Consider the following 20,518-nt stretch of genomic DNA (forward strand, 5'->3'; position numbering starts at 1 on the left):
AGTCTGTGAGCTACATTATGTATGAGGGGCCCATGAGATTATTTATGAAAGAGAAGATTTTTTGTACTTACGTTAAATCTCTTTCTCCAAGTCCATCTGCGGGACACTGCTACCACGGGGTGTATGAGGGCGTATGGAGTTGGCACTTAAATAGTTAACTAAGTTTGATGCTGACTCCTCCCCTCTGCAAACCCACAGACCTCAGTAGTACCAATGTTCCAAGAAAAGGGCACAACAACACAACTAACTGTAGAACAGCAAAAGGGAGGGAATGCAGTGTCTCCAGATGGAATGGAGAAAGAGATTTAACGTAAGTACAAAAACCTGCTTTTCTCCTTCATCCACTCTGGGGTACACTGCTACCATGGGGGACCTTTCTAAAGTAGCCCCTAAGAGAGGGAATGCTCTAGTTTACCAGCCCGCAAATCACTGCGGCCGAAACTGGCATTTGCAGACGCAAACATTTTGAACTGGCAAAACCTCATAAAAGGTATGAACTGAGGACCAAGTCGCCGCCCTACTCAGCTGCTCTGCAGATGCTCCATGGCGAGCAGTCCAGGAAGCTCCCAACGCATGGGTAGAGTGCACCGAATTCTACACATATAGGCAAGCTTAATCATAGACCTAATCCGACAAGCAATGGTCTGCTTGGTTGCCGGCCAACTTCTCCTATGAGACTCTTAAAGAGCAAAAAGAGAGTCAGTCCTGCGACCAGCAGAAGTCCTGTCCACATAAACCCGTAAAACCTGGACCACGTCCAGACTAAATGAGGAAGAAGGCCCAGAAGGAGTAATCCCTTCTCCAAAGGCCGGAACCACTATCTCCTGATTTATATGAAAACCAGGGACCACCCTAGGCAAGAAAGTAGGTACAGTCCTATGAACTGCCATATCCTCTTGGAACAACAGACAAGGAACCCTACAGGACAAGGCTATAAGCTCCGATACCAGTTGAGTAAATGCAATGACCAGCAAAATCACCACCTTCCATGTCAAGAAATGCAGATCAGTCAACTTCAGGGGTTCGAATGGAGGCCGCTGAAGAACCACAATATCCAGGATAAAATCCCACGGGGCCAACGGAGGAGCGTGGGGAGGCTGTACATGAATCACCCCCTGAAGGAAAGTACGACTTTCAGGGAGGAAAGCCAACAGGTGCTGAGAGAGAATAGAAAGCACGGGCACCTGAACCATCAAATAACTCAGTCTTGGCTCCTTCTCTAAACCATCCTGAAGAAAGGCCAGAAACCGGCTAATCTGAAAGATGCAGGGTTATGACACTTCTTCTCACACCATTATACATAGATCCTTCACACGCTGTGATAGATCTTAGCTGATACCAGCTTCCAAGGCTTCATGAGGGTCTCCACTACCCTGGAAGAGAACCCCCTCGACCGCCAGAGGTTGGCCATTAATGCCAGCCGCTGTAAGTCCGGATGGCATCATGGTCCTTGACTAAGAAAATCAGGCCTGAAAGGAAGAGCCCAACCTGGTCATTTTACAAGAAGCAAGATGTTGGTGAATCAGAGCTGCCTAGGTCAATTCAGTGCCACCAGAATGACCGGAAGACCTTCCAACCATACTCGCTGGGATCATCGGAATTGGTGGAGAGAGATATCCTAAACGGGAGCCCCACCTCATGGACATTACATTCACTGCCACAGCCAGAGAGAATCTTTTGTTCTTGCACAGAATCTTGGAACCTGGTGATTGTGTCTGAATGCCATCAGATCCAGATCTGACAGGCCCCATTTCTGGACTAACTCCTGAAACACCTGAGGATGCAGTTCCCATTCTCCCATAAGAATTGCATGGCTGCTGAGATAATCCGCTTCCCAGTTGTCCACTATGGGAATAAACACTGCCAAAATGTCTCTGCTCACAAGAAGACCTGTTCCCCTACTTGCATTGCTCCTGCGTTTCTTGTTGCTCCTTGGCGATTTACATATGCCACTACAGTGTCATTCACGGATTAATGGAGGACTGGTTTTCTTTGAAGGAGGTACTGAGCTCCCCGGAGGGCTAACAGCATGGTTCTTAGCATGAGAACATCTATTGGCCGAAGCGCCACGCTATCTGTTCAAAGACCCTGGTGACGAAGCTGGAGAACAACTGGTCCTCAGCCCTTCAGACTGGCATCTGTGGTCCCAGAATCCAAGACCACGGAACAAAAGATCGGCCCATCATCAAACGTTCTTGAACTAGCTACCATTTCAGATGTTGACGAGTCTCACTGGAGATTCTGATCCATTGGATCTCCAGATGAAAAAGGGGAGCCTGACCATTGTCTTAGTAGATTCTACTGGAACGTACGAGAGTGGAAACAACCGTATGGGAAGGTTTTGAACGTTGATGCCATCAACTCTAGAATCCTCATGTCCAAGTGCATGGAAGGACATGGGTGACTCAGGATTGACCTTACAGAGAGTTGAAGAGATCTGTAGAGAAGGTTCCGGAGAAAGATCTTCTGAAGGAGTGGTGTACATTATTAATCCTAGAAACCTCATCCTCTGTGAGGGCATCGACTGGGATCTGGAATAAATGATTATTGAAACCGCGTTGCTCCAGAATTTGAATAGATAGGGTCACATCCCGATAGAGAAAAGGACCAGATGAGGCTTTGATGAAAAAATAGTCCAAATACAGAATTATGTTCACTCCCAAGGCACGTGAACATGCTGCCATTACTGCCATAATCTTTGGCCTTTCCACAACCAAGAGAGTCTTCACAAAAAGGAACGCCCTGAATTGATAATGGGAGCTTCCTACTGTAAATACAAAGGAAGAATTGATGACCGTCCCAAACGGGAACCTGCAAATAGCAGTCCAGAATGTCTATCGATGCCAGAAATTCCTGGAGTTCCAATCCGTTGATAACTAAGTGGACTGATCCCATCTGAAACTTGTCTACTCGTAGCTGTTGGTTTAGCTCCTTGAGTTGTAGAATTGATCGAAACGAACCGTCCTGTATGGGCACCAGGAACAGGTTGAATAAAACCCCCAGTGTTTCCGAAACTCTGGACATGATCCCCAAGATCCAAATATCTCAGATGGACACCGCCCACTGACATTTGAATAATTGTAGGCTACCCCCTATTCCCGCAGTCATGAGGAGAGGAAGGTTCCGTCACACGGATGATTTTATTGAGATCTTGGGATTTGGACGTCTTTTGGAGTAAGCACCTATACCCGTTTGCAACTGTCCTCATGTTGCAAGGGGTCTACCTCTATTGGCGGGCTGAACTTTATAGCCCGTGTTCCCACTGAAGGATTTCCAAATAGACCCAAAACACGGAGTTCGTGTTTTAGGGACTTTTACTTCTGGTTGCTTGGCTAATCATACTTTCCAGTTCCGGACCAAACAGAGAAAAAGTTTCAGTTAAGTGCATAAATATAGCATTATGTGTTTATATAAATACACATACATATCTCCTAACTCTACAGGGATAAACCCAGAGTTTTACTCCCCAACACAATCTTGTGTTAATATACATAACAGAATAATCCTCACAATATAAGAATCTCAACAATTAGTTGATAACAATATGAAGGAATTAGTAAAAGTATGTAAATATTGTACAGATATCTATTTGTACAGATATGTGCAAGACAAAACTGATGTAAGGTACTCGTCCCTCCACAACAATGTCTAGGGCAGAGTACCCACAGCTAGACAGCAGATAGACACAGTATACTGCTGATCAGTAGCAGCAGATAGAGAGCAGCCTGTCAGTTAGACAGACACAGTATACTGCTGATCTGTAGCAGCAGATAGAGAGCAATCTGTCAGTCAGACACAGTATACTACTGATCAGTAGCAGTGTCTGTGAGGTAAAACTGCTTAGTAGTTTCTTCTACCGTCTTCTGTCCAGTTCTGTGAATTGGCTCCAATGAACATACCAATGTGTGAAGGGGGAGCAGTCCTATATGAAAATTACTCCTCAGTTTTTAACCAATGTATGTGTTTTTTTTAAAAAGAAACAGACAAGCCATTAACAATCACACCTCAGAGATAATTGAGATAGTATAATCACTTTTGTTTTGACCTTGGCTATTGCCTCAATACAGCATGGAAATTAATCTCTGGATAATAAAATGAATGTCTCATAATAATTTAACTGAACACTCATGTAAAATACTGTCTCTATGAACTTTACAGCCTTCTATAATAAAACTCTATACTGTAGTTAGACATATATAGACAGTCTTCTCTCTATTACAACAAGGAATCTCATTAACTAGTTATTCCCCAGTGGGGAACTTATCTGCTGAGGACAGTTTCACACTGTGCAGGCTGATTCTTTTATATATTCTTTCTTGGGTTTTTTTAATCAACAAAAATGAAACTAAAATTCATTTAAAAACTAAATAAACCAGTATAAAACATAACACTAATCCACTCCTAACCTAACTGACATGTTAGTAACACAGAAAAAAAATAAAAATCTAATCTAGCAGCAAGTACTGCAGAGCAGTACCTAAACAGCCCAACTACTTGGCACTTAAACAAAACTGGGGTCTATGGGGTTGCAGAGGGGAGGAGTCAGCAGCAAACTTAGTTGTTAACTCTTTAAGTGCCAAATCCATGCACCCTCATACAACTCCGTGGTAGCAGTGTCCCCCAGAGTAGATGAAGGAGAAATTTTATACTTAACCCAGTAGTAACCAAAGAGGTTTACACCAGAGCTTTGCAACCTGTGAGCTGGGACTCCAAATAGGGTTCCAAAACCTGTTTTTGGTGCACTCCGATTGTCGGATATGAATCTTTTGGAAGCTGCGTTTTTTAGGTCCCATTAAGTGTGGCTCTTTGCCTAATTAGTGCAATTTTAAAAAAAACATCTCCACAACAGCTGAACCGCTTCCTTGATTATAGAGTTAAAAAACATTAAAGTACGTGTACTTCCCACAAGATGTGTCCCAGTATAGGGTCCAGTAAAAGGCATAACTTCTTACTGACAATGCTTTTTTCCTCCATTTTTCACACAAGTGGAAATCCCTTTAACCTTGTAGGGTTACACAGGACCACGAGTGAGAGCACAGGAGATGGAGATCAGTGCTATTTCAGGTGTGCTATCGGTGGTGACTTATCTGTGTGGCATTCACAATTTTTGGAGTCCGTTTCCTTTTTTTTTTTTTTTAAATGCAATTTAAAGAGGCTACACACCCAAAATGTATATTTTAATGTGAATTGTGTGGGGGTAGCTGTTAAAAAACAAAATAAACAAAAACAAAAACTCTTCTTCTCTTCCATGCGCCTGTCCGCTCATTTTCAGCTTGGTCAGCCTGTCAGGTACAGCACCTGTGCCCCCAGGTCACTTTGTGCAGCGTCTAGAAATTGCTCAACAATGCCAACAGCATGCCTAACAAAAGCAGGGATAAAATGCTGCCTGGGGCAGGGATCTTTCCTTGCCTCAAAGCTGGTATGATCTCCTAGCAATGCAAATATATGGTCATTATAAACAAGCGATGAAGTGGAGTATTAAGATAATCTGTAACCCATACTTGCCGACTCTCCCGGAATGTCCGGGAGACTCCCGAAATCCGGGTCGGTCTCCGGAAGAGCAGGCAAGTCTCCCGCATCCCGCAATTCCCTGGCCAAAATAGTGCGATTCACGGTGAGTCACGTCATTTTGGCCCCGTCCCCCTCCAACAGTTGTTTTAACATTTGCTTATTTTAGAAAGGATCAAGCATATATCTGAAATAAAAAACGGTGCCCAAAATCGGTACTCCCAGCTAGTGTCAGGACCTTGATTAATAGGCACAAAGGACAGTGTTAGATACTATGGCTGTGATCACAGGATAGGAGGGTGACTATTTACTTACTACATCTTACCCTTCTAAATGAGGGATGAGCAGATAGGGACAAAGGGAAGGTAAAAAAAAATACACATGACCTGTGCCCACTCCGGCCACTTAAGCCTAGCCTAATTGCACTCTAGACAACTTTAACTTCCAAAGGGGAGGTCAGCTGGCAAGTATGGGAGGTGGGGGGCATGGTGATGTCATTCTGCAGCAGGGGCAGGGCTTACTGACATGGAAGAGTGTCTGGGTGTGCAGGAAATTCGGGAGCTTCCAAGCTATCCAGGAGAGTAGAGAAGTAGGCCCAACTGCACTGGATTTGTGTGACCGGTCTCCAAAAGATCCAAAATATGTCAGAGAACAGACACAAATTCTTCCGATTTCTCATATACAGATATATACAGAGTTTAATCATAAAATTACATCTAGTATATATACTGTATATATTCCCCTGTACTAGGCACAATTAAGCAGAGAAAAAATGTAGGCTATTGTTGCTTTTGAAAAGGGCTCTCATATTTTATTATGTTCCTTTTGTATTATTGAAATATAATATTGTTGTCATAGGACTTTACCTAGTTTCTATGGTGGTCTTAGTAAGCTTGCTTGTTGAGGTCACCAATTTGTACAGTCCCATAATTTGCTTTCTTATCCCTTTATCTCCACCCAAGGATCTCCTTTCATTCTAATTGAAGGATGACAATCCTTTGACAATACAATTGCTCTACGGTCTGGTGTAATGGCAATGGATACGTTATTGGGTTGCGCTTTAACATAATTGCGGGCCCTGCCATGTCCTGAAGAGCCCCAAAATATGTCAGAGCAGAAAAAGAGTTGAGAGACAACCTACGTTAGCTCATAGCTTGCACCACAGGATGGCAAAACACAATGTCTATTATAGATCCTCACCTGTGTCAGGCAAAATTAAGGAAAGAATATGTTAGGACAGTGCCTCTATAACCATTGGTCTTTAACAATAGCTCTGTTCATTATAGACATGCATGGGTGAACCTTTGGTGGCTTATATATGAGTAAATTATGGTCCTGAAGCCATGTTCTCCTCCGCAAGCAATAAAAAAATAAATGATTTAATTCTGATCGCTAAATGCAGCAGTAAACTAAACTTCTAAATATTTCAACAGTTCTTATTATTTAAATTTTTACATAAAGCAACAGTACATAGGTTGGTTTGATTGTCTATTCAGCGGAGGTGATGATAAAATAGATACATACAACAAAACAAATATTACTAAATCTTCTATAATCCAAAAATGTTTTACTGTAACCTCCAATGACAGACTATAAATATATCAGGGGTGACAGCCCCTACATTGTATGCAGCACAGCAAGTCAGACCAAGGGTGGTACCCAGAACTAGTTTTATATACACTCCGCATTCATTATACAAGACATGTTTACCAGTACTTGGTTGGTATGGATATGGAAAGTGACACAGATTGACACGATTTCACATAGTCTCGAGGGCAATGAAACTATTTTTACTGTTATTAGACACCTGCGACTATTTGCAATGAATAGACCCCCCCACCACCAAAAAAAAGAAAACAAACAACGCTATACTTCTATGAGCTATACCATTATTTAAACATTTTTATTTTCTAACAGTATGCATAGTGGTGACAAGAACACTAAATTGGGGTTGGCCTTTGTTGTTCCAGTATCTAATATAGAAAATATGATGAAAAAAGTATGTATAATGAAAAAAAGCCTATCATATGTAATCACTATATGTGAGTAGGTAATGGGCAGTAGTATAAGATGTCCTAGTACAGTATGAAGTGAAACACGATGGTAAGGAGTAACTAACTTGCAGGCATCTCTAAAATAACACACAAAAAGATAGGGACATCCATAATTCTTAGTGTCGATCAATAAAATGTCAGCCCCATTTTAGTATTCCATTTTTGGCAGTAGTATGAGCACCAACCTCTTAATTTATTGTCCTTATTGAGGGGTGATTATGATGTAGGTTTTATTGCCTTTAGTAGTACAAGTACTCTCTCTGAATAGAATGTCTGTGTTCTGTGGCACACATAGGACACATGGTAGAGATGCCAATTTCAGCTCAAATAAAAGATTAATAATCTTCCGTCTATAATAAATTCTTTATTAAACACTCTGCAGCAATCAGTACCAGCATACTGACCTGGCGACTCCCCAACTTTGAGGAGCAACTGCTTGTACTACGAGATGGAGAGAGCAGCTTCTGGGACACCCCCAAGTTTCTTTCTTCACCCATTGTTAATAATCAGTTCTCGTCTCAGGAAACGTAACAGAGACTCCCACGATATTTGTTAAAGATAGGCTGGGGAACACCAGATAAACACATTTGCTCATTCATCTTCTGTGTGGTGTGCATACATTCCCTTAGCACCTAGTGAGATAACAGGAACAAATAAAACAAGTCAAAATCACACATGAAGCTTTTGTTTAATTTGTACCAGTTGATAAATTATCACTTTAAACACAGTAAGCGCCATCCATAAACGGTACGGGAACACTTTCATCGCATATGAAAATAAATTCAGGATAATGGAATGTTGTTGACTTAGGAAGTTGGGGTGGATAAAAAAAAAATCCACTTTTTGTTGTCCATTAACAATTGTATAATAACTTTTCTGCGTTTTGTAACTGGAAAAGTGTTCATGATGATCTCTACTCGTATACAGATATATATCTGCAGAAGGATCAGGTCCATCAGATTTAAAAGCCTGTGAATATGTTTATCCGCTTAACTTATAGAGAAATTACTCAGGCGTGAGGAATCATTTTTAGGCATCCTGACATTACATTATACTAGTATAAAAACCACTAATTACACAAACACACACACACACACACACACACACACACTGTTGTATACAGAAGTATCTTGTTCACAAGCTGATTTTTTCTGTGTGGCATAGATGCAAAGTCCTTTCTCTAACAGTAGCACAATCACTGAGTTTTCAACTAGGCTGGGTACACACTACAGAATTTTCTGACCAATGTAATACAACAATTGTTTCAACGATTGAAAAAAAAATAAAAATGAAAATAATAAAATAAAAAGTCCTGACCAGCATGCCAACCCATGAGTGCACACTGAGTACACACTGAACATGTTTTAAAAGATTTAACCTCAGGTCTGTGCTCTTCAACTGTCATAATCGTCGGCTGAAAATATCATGACTCTGTAGACTGTATGGAGATCCTGATCGTGAGTGCATACATACCGCAGGATTAGAAAGAGATTTATAGTTCTGCTGAACAATCAAATGAAACGACAATCAGTATTTTGGAACGACTATCGTTCATCATTTAAGTATACACACTAATGCGATAATGGCCCGAACAGTCTATTATCGTGTGATTGACCCAATAGTCGGCTGAAAAACCTGTAATGTGTACCCCAGTCTTTGAAAACAATCTTAAATACAAAACCGAACTTTTGAAGATTTTCACAATGCTCTAACCAGCATACTGCAAAATGTGCAACACTGTTTCTTATGGAGCTGTGTGCAGTAACATTGCTATTTAAGTTTTACATGCTCATGTGCCATTACATACTTTTACAATATTCTAAAATATTTTTTATGGACACTTTGCTGCTGAGTCAAGGCATGAGCACAGTTTGTGCGATACTGTCTCAGTGGATTTTGAAGCACTACAGTCCCCAAGCTTTTAAGCTTATTGAATGTACTAATTCTGTATTTTTATGCATTTGAAATATCCCTCTTCAACAAATACTGACTTCTGGGGGAGAGAGGGAAAGGGAGAGAGAGGGGGAGAGAGGGGGAGAGAGGGGGAGGGAGGGGGAGGGAGGGGGAGGGAGGGGGAGGGAGGGGGAGGGGGAGAGAGAGGGGGAGAGAGAGGGGGAGAGAGAGGGGGAGAGAGAGGGGGAGGGAGAGGGGGAGGGAGAGGGGGGATAGTTGGTGAGAATTTCATATAAGCAGCACAAAGAGTTGAATATATAGATGGAAAATTGGGAATTAAGTCATACTTGCCAACTCTCCCGGAATGTTCGGGAGACTCCCGAAATTCGGGAGACTCCCGAAATTCGGGTCAGTCTCACGGACTCCCGGGAAAACAGGCAAATCTCCCGTATCCCACTACTGGCGTCTCAAAAGGACGCGATTAGCTTTGACTCACGTCATTTTGGCCCCGCGACAAAACAGCATTTCCGCAGTGTGGGGCAGGGCCAAAATGACGCGTTTTGGGCGTGTCCTGCCCCCTCCTGCCCTCCAGTCACGCCCCTCTCCTGGAAAGAAGTTGCCCAAAGTAGGTAAGAATGAATTAAGTAAGTCAGTCTTCCTTCTAGTAGTAATTCTAGCAGCGGTGTATTGTAATACACTTACAAGAATGGAAAACAGAAAAGTCAGACATGACAGGAGATTTAATCAAGTACATGTAACACCTAGCTATCTTGAGTTTTGGCTAGGCCTGCTTTTTAACTTAACATGATGAACAGAAGCAACAGGTCAAATAATTAATGGATATAGCCTACACATACTGTAATACACACACACATAGTGGACACTTTATCAGGTACACCTACTCTGGAAGGCAAATATCTAATCATCCAAATATGTAGCAGCCAAAAACAATCATGAATACATGCAGACATTGTCCAGAAGTTCAGACCAAACACCACAATGTGGGAAGAAATGTGATCTAAGTGACTGAATATGGAATGACTAATGACAGAGTGGTTTAAATATCTCAGAAATCGCTACTTTTAAATTTTCACACACAACCGTCTCTAGTACTTACAGAAAGTAATGCACAAAATAAGAACAGCCAGTGAGAGGCAGTTCTGTACGTGAACTCTCATTTACAAGGAGTTAGGTGAATGGCCAGACTGGTTCAAGCTGACAGGAAGGCAACACTAACCCACATAACTATGCGTTACAGTGGTATGCAGAAGAGCATCTCTGAATGCACAGCATATTGGGATTGGCTACAGCAACATAATCAATCATCAGATATTTATATAGCGCCACTAATTCTACAGCGCTGTACAGAGAACTCATTCACATCAGTCACCATTGAGCTTACAGTCTAAATTCCCTAACATAGACACACACGGGTCAATTTTGATAGCAGCCAATTAACCTACCAGTATGTTTTTGGAATACAAATACTGGTGCTGGCAGGTTTGGTGTAATTCTGCAGTCATATTCTACTGTGTTATATAGGTAACACACAAAGAGGAGAGCTCCATTGCTAATTCTCATTGCTGAAAAATACAAATACTAGGCCTGGTAGGCTTTTCTTCTGACTTTGCAGTCAAATTGTACGGCGTTATCAAAATGGATTCAGAGCAGTACACAGAAGAGCAGGAGCACCAAGCAGCTGCTGGCACCAGTCATGATGATAGTAATCCCTCTATGTCATCTGGTAAAGCCTATGTAAAAGTGCATAGTGTTTTTAAGTCAGGGAAACAAAAATGTAAAACATAAAAACACCTTTTACCTTGGTCAAGAAAAAAAGAGCTGTAATCCATGCAAAGTTATCTGCAGAAAAAAAATAAAATTGCCAACATGCCATTCTACACAGGCAGTGGCAAAGAAAGAATGAGGCCTTCACCTTTCTCTATGAGTGAAAGTTCTGCAACGGTCACTGAGGCATCTTCTTGTAAGGTCAGTTGTGACCAAGCAAGACCTTGTCATTCGGACTCCAAGGGCTAGATTTACTAAGCTGCGGGTTTGAAAAAGTGGGGATGTTGCCTATTGCAACCAATCAGATTCTAGCTTTCATTTATTTAGTGCCTTCTACAAAATGACAGCTAGAATCTGATTGGTTGCTATAGGCAACATCCCCACTTTTTCAATCCCGCAGCTTAGTAAATCTAGCCCCAAAAGTGGTGCCCAAATACTTTTATGTGTAAAAGCCGAGCTGGAAGAAAACAGTAAGGCATTAGAGGAAACGTATGTTCAGATTCAGAAATGACACAAATCCCTGAGGAGAGTCTATCCACGAGTGCTATGTGTAATCGTGACCTTTCTGATGGTGTACCCATAAAGAAGGCCCCTTTCAGCATTTCTGCAGATGTGTGCATGAACAGCTCGAGTGTAGCCGGTGATACACCAATTGAGGATGCCACTTTGGAATTGCAGCAGGATGAGGGGGATATTTCTGTAGTCGACGAGGGCGCTAATGAGGATGTTGAGCATCTCTAATATATAGTAAGAATATGAATTTAAATCAAAATCGATATTTGGTGACCACCCATAGTCTTCAAAACAGCATCAATGCATAAATTCTTCTAGGCACACTTGCACATAGTGTTTGAAGGAAATCGGCAGGGAGGTTGTTCCAAACATCTCTCAGAACTAACCACAGATCTTCTGTAGATTTAAGTTAACTGGGTCAGAGCATTTCCAAAATGACAGGTCTTGTGGGGTTTTTCCGGTATGCAGTGGTTAGTACCTACCAAATGTGGTCCAAAGAATGACAAGCGGTGAACCAGCGACAGGGTGATGGGCATCCAAGGCTCACTTATGCAAGTGGTCAGTGAAGACTAGCCCGTCTGGTCCAATCCCATAGAAAAGCTACTGTAGCACAAATTGCTGAAAAAGTTAATGCTGCCTATGAAAGTAACAAAATTACAGAGAAAATCCCCCAGCTACACGGCTGTGAGCCAAAAAAAATAGCTGCTTTTCTACTGTTACATAAAAATGCAGAAATCTCAATAGGACACATTTGCAAATGCGTAATAAGCCACTGAGAGTCCCTATATACTAGGTCATACATTCATGTGTTTTAAATTGAAAGCTAACTTACCAAGAGGTACCCCAAAGTCTCCAAATGGCAGTAGAGGACCAGCACTCTCCATCAGCTACTCATATCAGACCATGCCTCTCAAACAACAATAATGAAATGGAAGTTGATCAATCAATTTGTAGGTTCACAGCAGGGGGGTTATCCAGAAAGGAAAAAATATACTGGACCATGGCGCAATGGAGGAAAGTGGCCAGATCTAATGAATCACATGTTCTTTTAAATCAAATCATGTGGACAGCCGGGTGTGTGTGCGTTCTTTACCTGGGGAAGAAATGGCACCAGGATGCACAATGTAATGAAGGCAAGCCGGAGGAGGCAATGTGAAGCTCTGGGCAATGTTCTGCTGGGAAACCTTGGGTCCTGGCATTCATGCGGATGTTACTTTGACACATGCCACTTACCTAAACATTGTTGCAGACTAATGACAGTGGCCTCTTACAGAGGGATAATGCGCCCTGCTACACTGCAAATATTGTTCTAGAAAGGTTGAGGAACATGACAAAGAGGTCAAGGTGTTGACTTGGCCTCCAAATTCCCCAGATCTCAACGTTTTGGTGCCAGATACCTTGACGGATCAGAGCTGTTTTGGCAGCACAAGGGAGGGCCTACACAGTATTAGGCAGGTGGTTTTAATGTTGTGGCTGATAGGTGCATATACACAAATATACATACATCCACACATACTCACAGTATACATAACATACCATATAGGTAAATACTACAGGAACAGATATATAAGACGATGCAGGACTAAAATTCACGACCTCATCAAAATCATAAACGTCGTCCAAATGTCTGGACCCCTTTCTTCTCCCTTCTGCACAGACCCATACCAAACACTTTGTGACACACCCAAAAATGTGTAAGGCATATCTTAAATGTGGCTAAATTACAAAAATGCCTACAATTAGAATAAGACAGACCTGCCCTCCTTAGTCACGACAATTAACTGCATCTAGCGAACATACCGCGTGGAGCACATCACGGCCATACTACATAATACTCCAAATAACTGTGCAAATACTTGCTCTCCTGGAACAAACACTAAGAGGCTCACCACAAATAATCACTATCTGGATCTTATTTTTCGTTAAAATAAACATAAAAAGGGACCCCTCCCAACCCCTTCCTCCTCTCCTTTTTCACCTCACCTCAAGAGAAGAACAACAACTAACAATTACTTTGATTCCATCACTACATCACAGTTAAACGCTTCAGACATGCAATTCTGAGGTATAGCAATGGGGCATGTCACAAAGGTGTTTCTACATAAACTATCTACCTTGTATTGTAAGATATCTGTGCACTCTTCCAAAATGTTGTTTACCGTTATCCTCCCCGTCCCTTACATGCCCTATATACAACCTCTTTCATTTCCAAAAAAAACAATAAAAGTGTTATTTAAAAAAAAGAAAAGAAAAAAAGAATAGTGGTAACAAAAAGCATGGTATAAACACACCTTTAAATGAACTGGGCATGTAATAATTGCTGATACACGCAGGTTATTTCAAGATCTGCTTGCCTAAGGTTGCCTTCTGGAAGAAAAACAGATAACTAGCAATGCTAAAAATAGTAGGAGCTTGGGAAAATATTAATATCATTTTTGAATGGAGAGCCGAAAGGCAGAAACTGAAGAAAAAAAAAACCCTAGCCATGGGATTTCAGAGTGGGAACCCATTGCCATGGAGATTAAGCAAGAAAAGAAAGAATATAAAAATAGTATTGTACCTGTAAGAGTGTACAGCAAGGTATTTATACATAGAAACAAGACACGTCATACAATGGAGGACCGGCCTTCTGAGCTGAATAAGGTGCAGAGACCATGGCTAAGATTCCCCAGCACTGCCTCCACCCAGGAGAGTGCATAAAATATCTGTGCTCACTAGGCAAATTCATATTCTAGTGTCTGCGTCACACCACTTCCCTGCCTCCCACCATGTCGCACCACCTCCCTCCTCTGCCTCCCACCATGTCGCACCACCTCCCTCCCCTGCCTCCCACCATGTCGCACCACCTCCCTCCCCTGCCTCCCACCATGTCGCACCACCTCCCTCCCCTGCCTCCCACCACGTTGCACCTCCCTCCCCTGCCTCCCACCACCTCCCTCCCCTGCCTCCCACCACGTTGCACCTCCCTCCCCTGCCTCCCACCACGTTGCACCTCCCTCCCCTGCCTCCCACCACGTTGCACCTCCCTCCCCTGCCTCCCACCACCTCCCTCCCGTGCCTCCCAACACGTCGCACAACCTCCCCTGCCTTCCACCACGTCGCACAACCTCCCCTGCCTCTCACCACGTCGCACAACCTCCCCTGCCTCTCACCACGTCGCACAACCTCCCCTGCCTCTCACCACGTCGCACAACCTCCCCTGCCTCTCACCACGTCGCACAACCTCCCCTGCCTCTCACCACGTCGCACAACCTCCCCTGCCTCTCACCACGTCGCACAACCTCCCCTGCCTCTCACCACGTCGCACAACCTCCCCTGCCTCTCACCACGTCGCACAACCTCCCCTGCCTCTCACCACGTCGCACAACCTCCCCTGCCTCTCACCACGTCGCACAACCTCCCCTGCCACCCACCACGTCGCACAACCTCCCCTGCCTCTCACCACGTCGCACAACCTCCCCTGCCTCCCACCACGTCGCACAACCTCCTCTGCCTCCCACCACGTCGTACAACCTCCTCTGCCTCCCACCACGTCGTACAACCTCCCCTGCCTCTCACCACGTCGCACAACCTCCCCTGCCTCCCACCACGTCGTACAACCTTCCCTGCCTCTCACCACGTCGCACAACCTCCTCTGCCTCCCACCACGTCGTACAACCTTCCCTGCCTCTCACCACGTCGCACAACCTCCTCTGCCTCCCACCACGTCGTACAACCTCCCCTGCCTCTCACCACGTCGCACAACCTCCCCTGCCTCTCACCACGTCGCACAACCTCCCCTGCCTCCCACCACGTCGCACAACCTCCCCTGCCTCTCACCACGTCGCACAACCTCCCCTGCCTCCCACCACGTCGCACAACCTCCTCTGCCTCCCACCACGTCGTACAACCTTCCCTGCCTCTCACCACGTCGCACAACCTCCTCCTGCCTCCCGCCACGCCGCACCATGCTCTTTAAATAGCATGGTGTACAAGAACAACTATGCTTTAAACCACATCAACTGGGTATTTCATTTTATTAGTGGATGTTAAAAAACTCGTTTTTATATATGTATGCACAATAATAAATTATATATATATATACACATATATACACATATATACATATATATACATACATATATATATATATATATATATATATATATATATATATATATATATATATATATATATACACACATATATACATACACATATACACCGAGAGAGATATTATTACTACCAGGTCATTTTTTACTATGTATGTCCCAATATTAAAGCAATGTACAATATGCTGGAGCCATGTAATTAAAGAATAATATATTGTCCCACCTTGCAGCGTTTTCTCCTTCCTAAAGTATTTTTTTAGTATATCACAGTCTACTGCTGCCTGCTCAGTTTTCAGACGTCATACATAGGACAGGTCAATCAGCAGCATTATGTGCAGGAGATAAGAGTAGACAGTTCACCATGCTTGCTGAAAATGCAAAGTCATCTGCAAACCACAGAGGATTTACCAGTGCCTTATAGCAAGATAAATACCTTGAAGGACAGGGGTATAAACGTCACTAAAAAAGTTTGAAATTGGGCTACAGCCATTTATTAGAGTTCTCCTCCCACATATCATGTATGTACTGTGGTACATATGCTTGCATGTGTTTATATTATGTCGTGAATACCTGTTTCACTCATATTTGTCAGTTAAGACATTTTTTGGGGTGGGGGAATCAGGATCTTCAGAAAATTTTGCCACTTCACTTTTTTGCACTTTGGTTTTGGAAAGATTTATAACGTCAAAGATAAGTAGATTTATCAATATTAATTATGACCTCTAAAAACAGGAAACAAAACTGTACTGAAAGTTCAAATGTGCTTCTTAAAAACACTATGTCTGAATCCTAAACCAAGCATCCAAAATATCTTAAGTGACAAACATAGGTGAAATAGGTATTCAAGACGTCAGCATAAGCACAGATTGCGGCACGCTGATCCCTATCCACAGCCAAACGCTCCAACAATGGGAATGTGAGCGCCAGAACTGGACAATGGAGCAATGAAAGAAGATAACCCGGTCTGATGAATCACGTTTTCTTTTACATCAGATGTACGGCCGGGTTCATGTGCGGAAGAGATGGCAGTAGGATGCACTATGGAGAAGCCAAGAAGGCAAGCCAGTATAGACAGTGCACTGCTCTGGGCAATGTTATGCTGGGAAACCTTGGGTCCTGGCATTCATGTGGATGTTACTTTGACACGTGCCACCTACCTATTATTGCAGACCAAGTACACCCTTTCATGGCAACGGTATACCTTGAGGACAGTGGCCTCTTTCAGCAGGGTAATGCGCCCTACCACACTGCAAAAACTGTTCAGGAATGGTTTGAGGAACATGACAAAGAATTCAGGGTGTTGACTTGGCCTCTAAATACCCCAGATCTCAATCCAATCGAGCATCTGTGGGATGTGCTGGAATAGCAAGTTAAAGCCATGGAGGCCCCACCTCGCAACTTACAGGACTTAAAGGATCAGCTGCTAACATCTTGGTGCCAGATACCACAGGACACCTTCAGAGGTCTTGTGTGGTCCATGCCTCGACGGGTCAGAGCTGGTTTGGCGGCATGAGGGGGACCTACACAATATTAGACAGGCGGTTTTAACGTTGTGGTTGATCGTTGTATGCCAAGTACATATTTTGATGTGATGTTTTGCAACAGTTAAAAAATCATATGAACAGAACCTAAATTTTCGACATGTTTGAGTTCAGTAAGGGCTCCTTTATAGTTATCCGCTGGGCTTTTGCAGTCTAGTCATAGAATTTAGCCTGGCGAGCCACAAATTGTCAACCTTTTGTCTAAAATATGGTGCATTAAAATACTGTATAATTAAATAACCCTATTATAGCTGTTCACACTTAAAACAGTGTGCTTCTATTAATGTTGCCTAAGACCTATTAAATCACAACATTTTCTATGGAAACAAAGGGAACTTAGTTTTGCTATGACTATCACATGCTGATACCTGAGACTATGTCTTCTTATTTTTTACTGGCATTAGTTAGTAATTGTATAGTAATACAATCCTAATTTCCCTGTCCATCAGAACCCGCTGCAGATATCTTTAGACTCAATTTGCCGAAAGATTTCTAAATATAGCAGAGTTTTAAATAGAAACTCACCTTCTGTTAGGCAGTGTTTGTAGCCACTATAGGATCAGAATTTTTTTACACCAACTCGTATGGTGTTGCCTAGCAATATGTAAATATAGAAAAATGTATACGCCCTGTATTTGTTGCAAGGTAACAGAGCAGGCATCAAGTTTCATTGTAGTGACAATACTTCCTGGAACATGGTTTGTGTATAGTTACAACTACCCAAAATAAGTAGACATAAGCAACCAAGTGATAGTGAGGAGATTAAAGCAGAACCGAAAAAAAAGTGATTTCCATGTAGAGAAAGCAGACTATTAGTCTTTGTTTTTAGTGTTTTGTATTTGCATAATCTTACTAAACAGGAAGTGTTTTTACATTTAAAGCTGCATTACAACCTATATAAATACTTTTCTAAAGGTCCGAGTACTCCGGGGTCTGCTAAATGCAAACGTTTTTCCCAGGACTCTGCGAACTAGCAAATAAACTTTTCCTCGTTGGCTTCAGGGAGATCTCGGGGAAGGTGGACGTACGGATGCAGGGCTTGACCAATCGCATCACTTTGGCCCCGCCCCCTAAACTATTGTCACAATTTTGCGGCAGGGGGCAGGGCTTAGATGACAATATTTGCGTCATTAAGCCCCCCCCCCCCCCTCACACTTATCTAGCGGGAGGTTTCCCAGAAATGCCGGAGTCTCCCGGACATTACAGTAGGCAACTATGTGTTAAAGAAAAGCAGCTAATGTATCTCTAGAGATTGAAGTGTCTTTTACATTTCTGTCTCCATTACTGAAGTCATGTTGTCTTACCTGTCAGTCTTTGATTAAATCTTGGTCTCCATGAAAATGGCCACCTCCATAGGCATCAATACATGGCCATAGGACACAATTTCTGAACAGTGTCATCATGCCACAGATGGCGAAGCCAACCAAGTCTTGTACTGGCTCAGCATCAGGGAGAATGCCAGACTCTTCAGGGAGTGAGGGAGATCACCCCTGGTTCAGGGAGTCTCCCTGACATTCAGGGAGAGTTGGCAAGTATGACATACCTACCCCAGTTTTTAGCCAGGGCTGTAAGAGAATAAGAATGGTTAGGAAAAGGGCTACATGGGGAACCTGAGGATAATGTTGTCCTAGGTGCTACTATGGTTTTTACAAGGATATGCAAGGATACTTGCCAATTCTCCTGGAATGTCAGGGAGATTCCCGAAATAGAGGGTGATCTCCCTGACTGCCAGGAGAATCTGGCATTCTCCAGATGCTGAGTTAGTATAGGAAGTAGTTGGCTCCGCCCTCTGTGGCATGATAACACTGTTCAGAAATTGTGTCCTATTTCTATGCAGACAAATATGACTTCAGTAATGGAATCAGAAATGTAAGAGACACTTCAGTCTCTAAGAAAAGCAACTACTGATTCTCTAAACGGGAAGAAGTCAATGAAGCTCCAATTCACAGTAACACATACTTACCTACTTTCTTCAGCTCCCTTCCGGGAGCCAGCCAGTGGAGGGGGGCGTGAAGGGGCGGGGTGGCCGAAATCGCGTCATTTCGGCCCCGCCCCCTGTGACGTCATGACGCAAATTGCGTCATTTGACAGCGGGGGCGGGGCCAAACGCCGCGATTCGCCGGGAATCGCGGCGTTTGGGATCTAATTCTGCCCACTTCACTAGGAAGTGGGGCACTTCCTAGTGAAGTGGGCAGAATTCGGGAGATTGCCACACTCGCCCGGGAGTCCGGGAGACTCTCACAAAATGCGGGAGTCTCCCGGACATTCCGGGAGAGTTGGCAAGTATGCAGTAACACAGTCAGGTTTGCGAACTACTAAACACATTTTATCACTGACAATTTTGTTTTAATACTTATGGCTGTCATGTCCTATTAAGAAATCATTTTCCTGTATTATAGTTTCAATGTACTGATGGCTGACTGACTCACTTTTTCTCCTCTCTGTTGTGTCTGGGGGACTTTACTCCCCTTCACTGCAATACAAACCCAGAAGTATGGACTGTGTGCAGAGACTGATTTTGGGACTGGAGTGTGCACAGGAGCAGAGGGTGGGGAAGGAGCAGCAATTTGGAGACAAGCAAGCAGTCAAGAAGCTGCAGGTGACCTGTAGGTACAAAACAAGGTGCGTCTCAGGGAAAGGTACTACAGGTACCAGCATGCCCAGGCTGCTATTAAGTGTTTGGGCATACCAACGCTTGTAGTATTACAAGCACCAGCAAACCCATGGCTACCATGGAATGCTGGCACTTAGGGATCCACAATTACTGGCATGCCATGGCACCCAGGGCTTTTTGGGACCTGCAGTGCACCAAGGAAAGTGTAAACAGATTGTATTTATTTCTCACCTAGATCCAGCATTCTGCAATGAAAGTCTGAGACAGAGGTAAACTGTATGCTTAAATATTTATACCACTGTAGCACACAACATCTTTGTACAGAAAAAAATATAATTCTCCATTTACATAAAGGAGGAAAATTGATAGTGTGTCCCCCATGATGCACAGACACCAGTATTGTTACAAGCCGCGGCGGTGCCCAGCCGCCGCGACTCCCCTACCTCCGTCCCGGCCGTCACTATGGTGACCGGGACGTCACTTCCGGGGGCTCGGCCCGGCGGTTGCCTAGGCAACGGT

The 20,518-nt window shown here is 43.4% G+C and overlaps 1 long non-coding RNA gene across 1 annotated transcript in view; it reads right to left on the bottom strand.

The window, feature by feature from the left end:
- Window positions 1-8,059: 8,059 nt before the first annotated feature.
- LOC142158355 (uncharacterized) overlaps window positions 8,060-20,518 on the bottom strand; it is a 78,052-nt gene continuing 65,593 nt past the window's right edge. The window contains exon 3 of the long non-coding RNA XR_012692756.1: window positions 8,060-8,194. This is a non-coding gene — a long non-coding RNA (uncharacterized LOC142158355). The remainder of the gene's footprint in view (window positions 8,195-20,518) is intronic.

Source organism: Mixophyes fleayi, chromosome 5, assembly GCF_038048845.1.
Source record: "Mixophyes fleayi isolate aMixFle1 chromosome 5, aMixFle1.hap1, whole genome shotgun sequence".
Classification (NCBI taxonomy): domain Eukaryota; kingdom Metazoa; phylum Chordata; class Amphibia; order Anura; family Limnodynastidae; genus Mixophyes; species Mixophyes fleayi.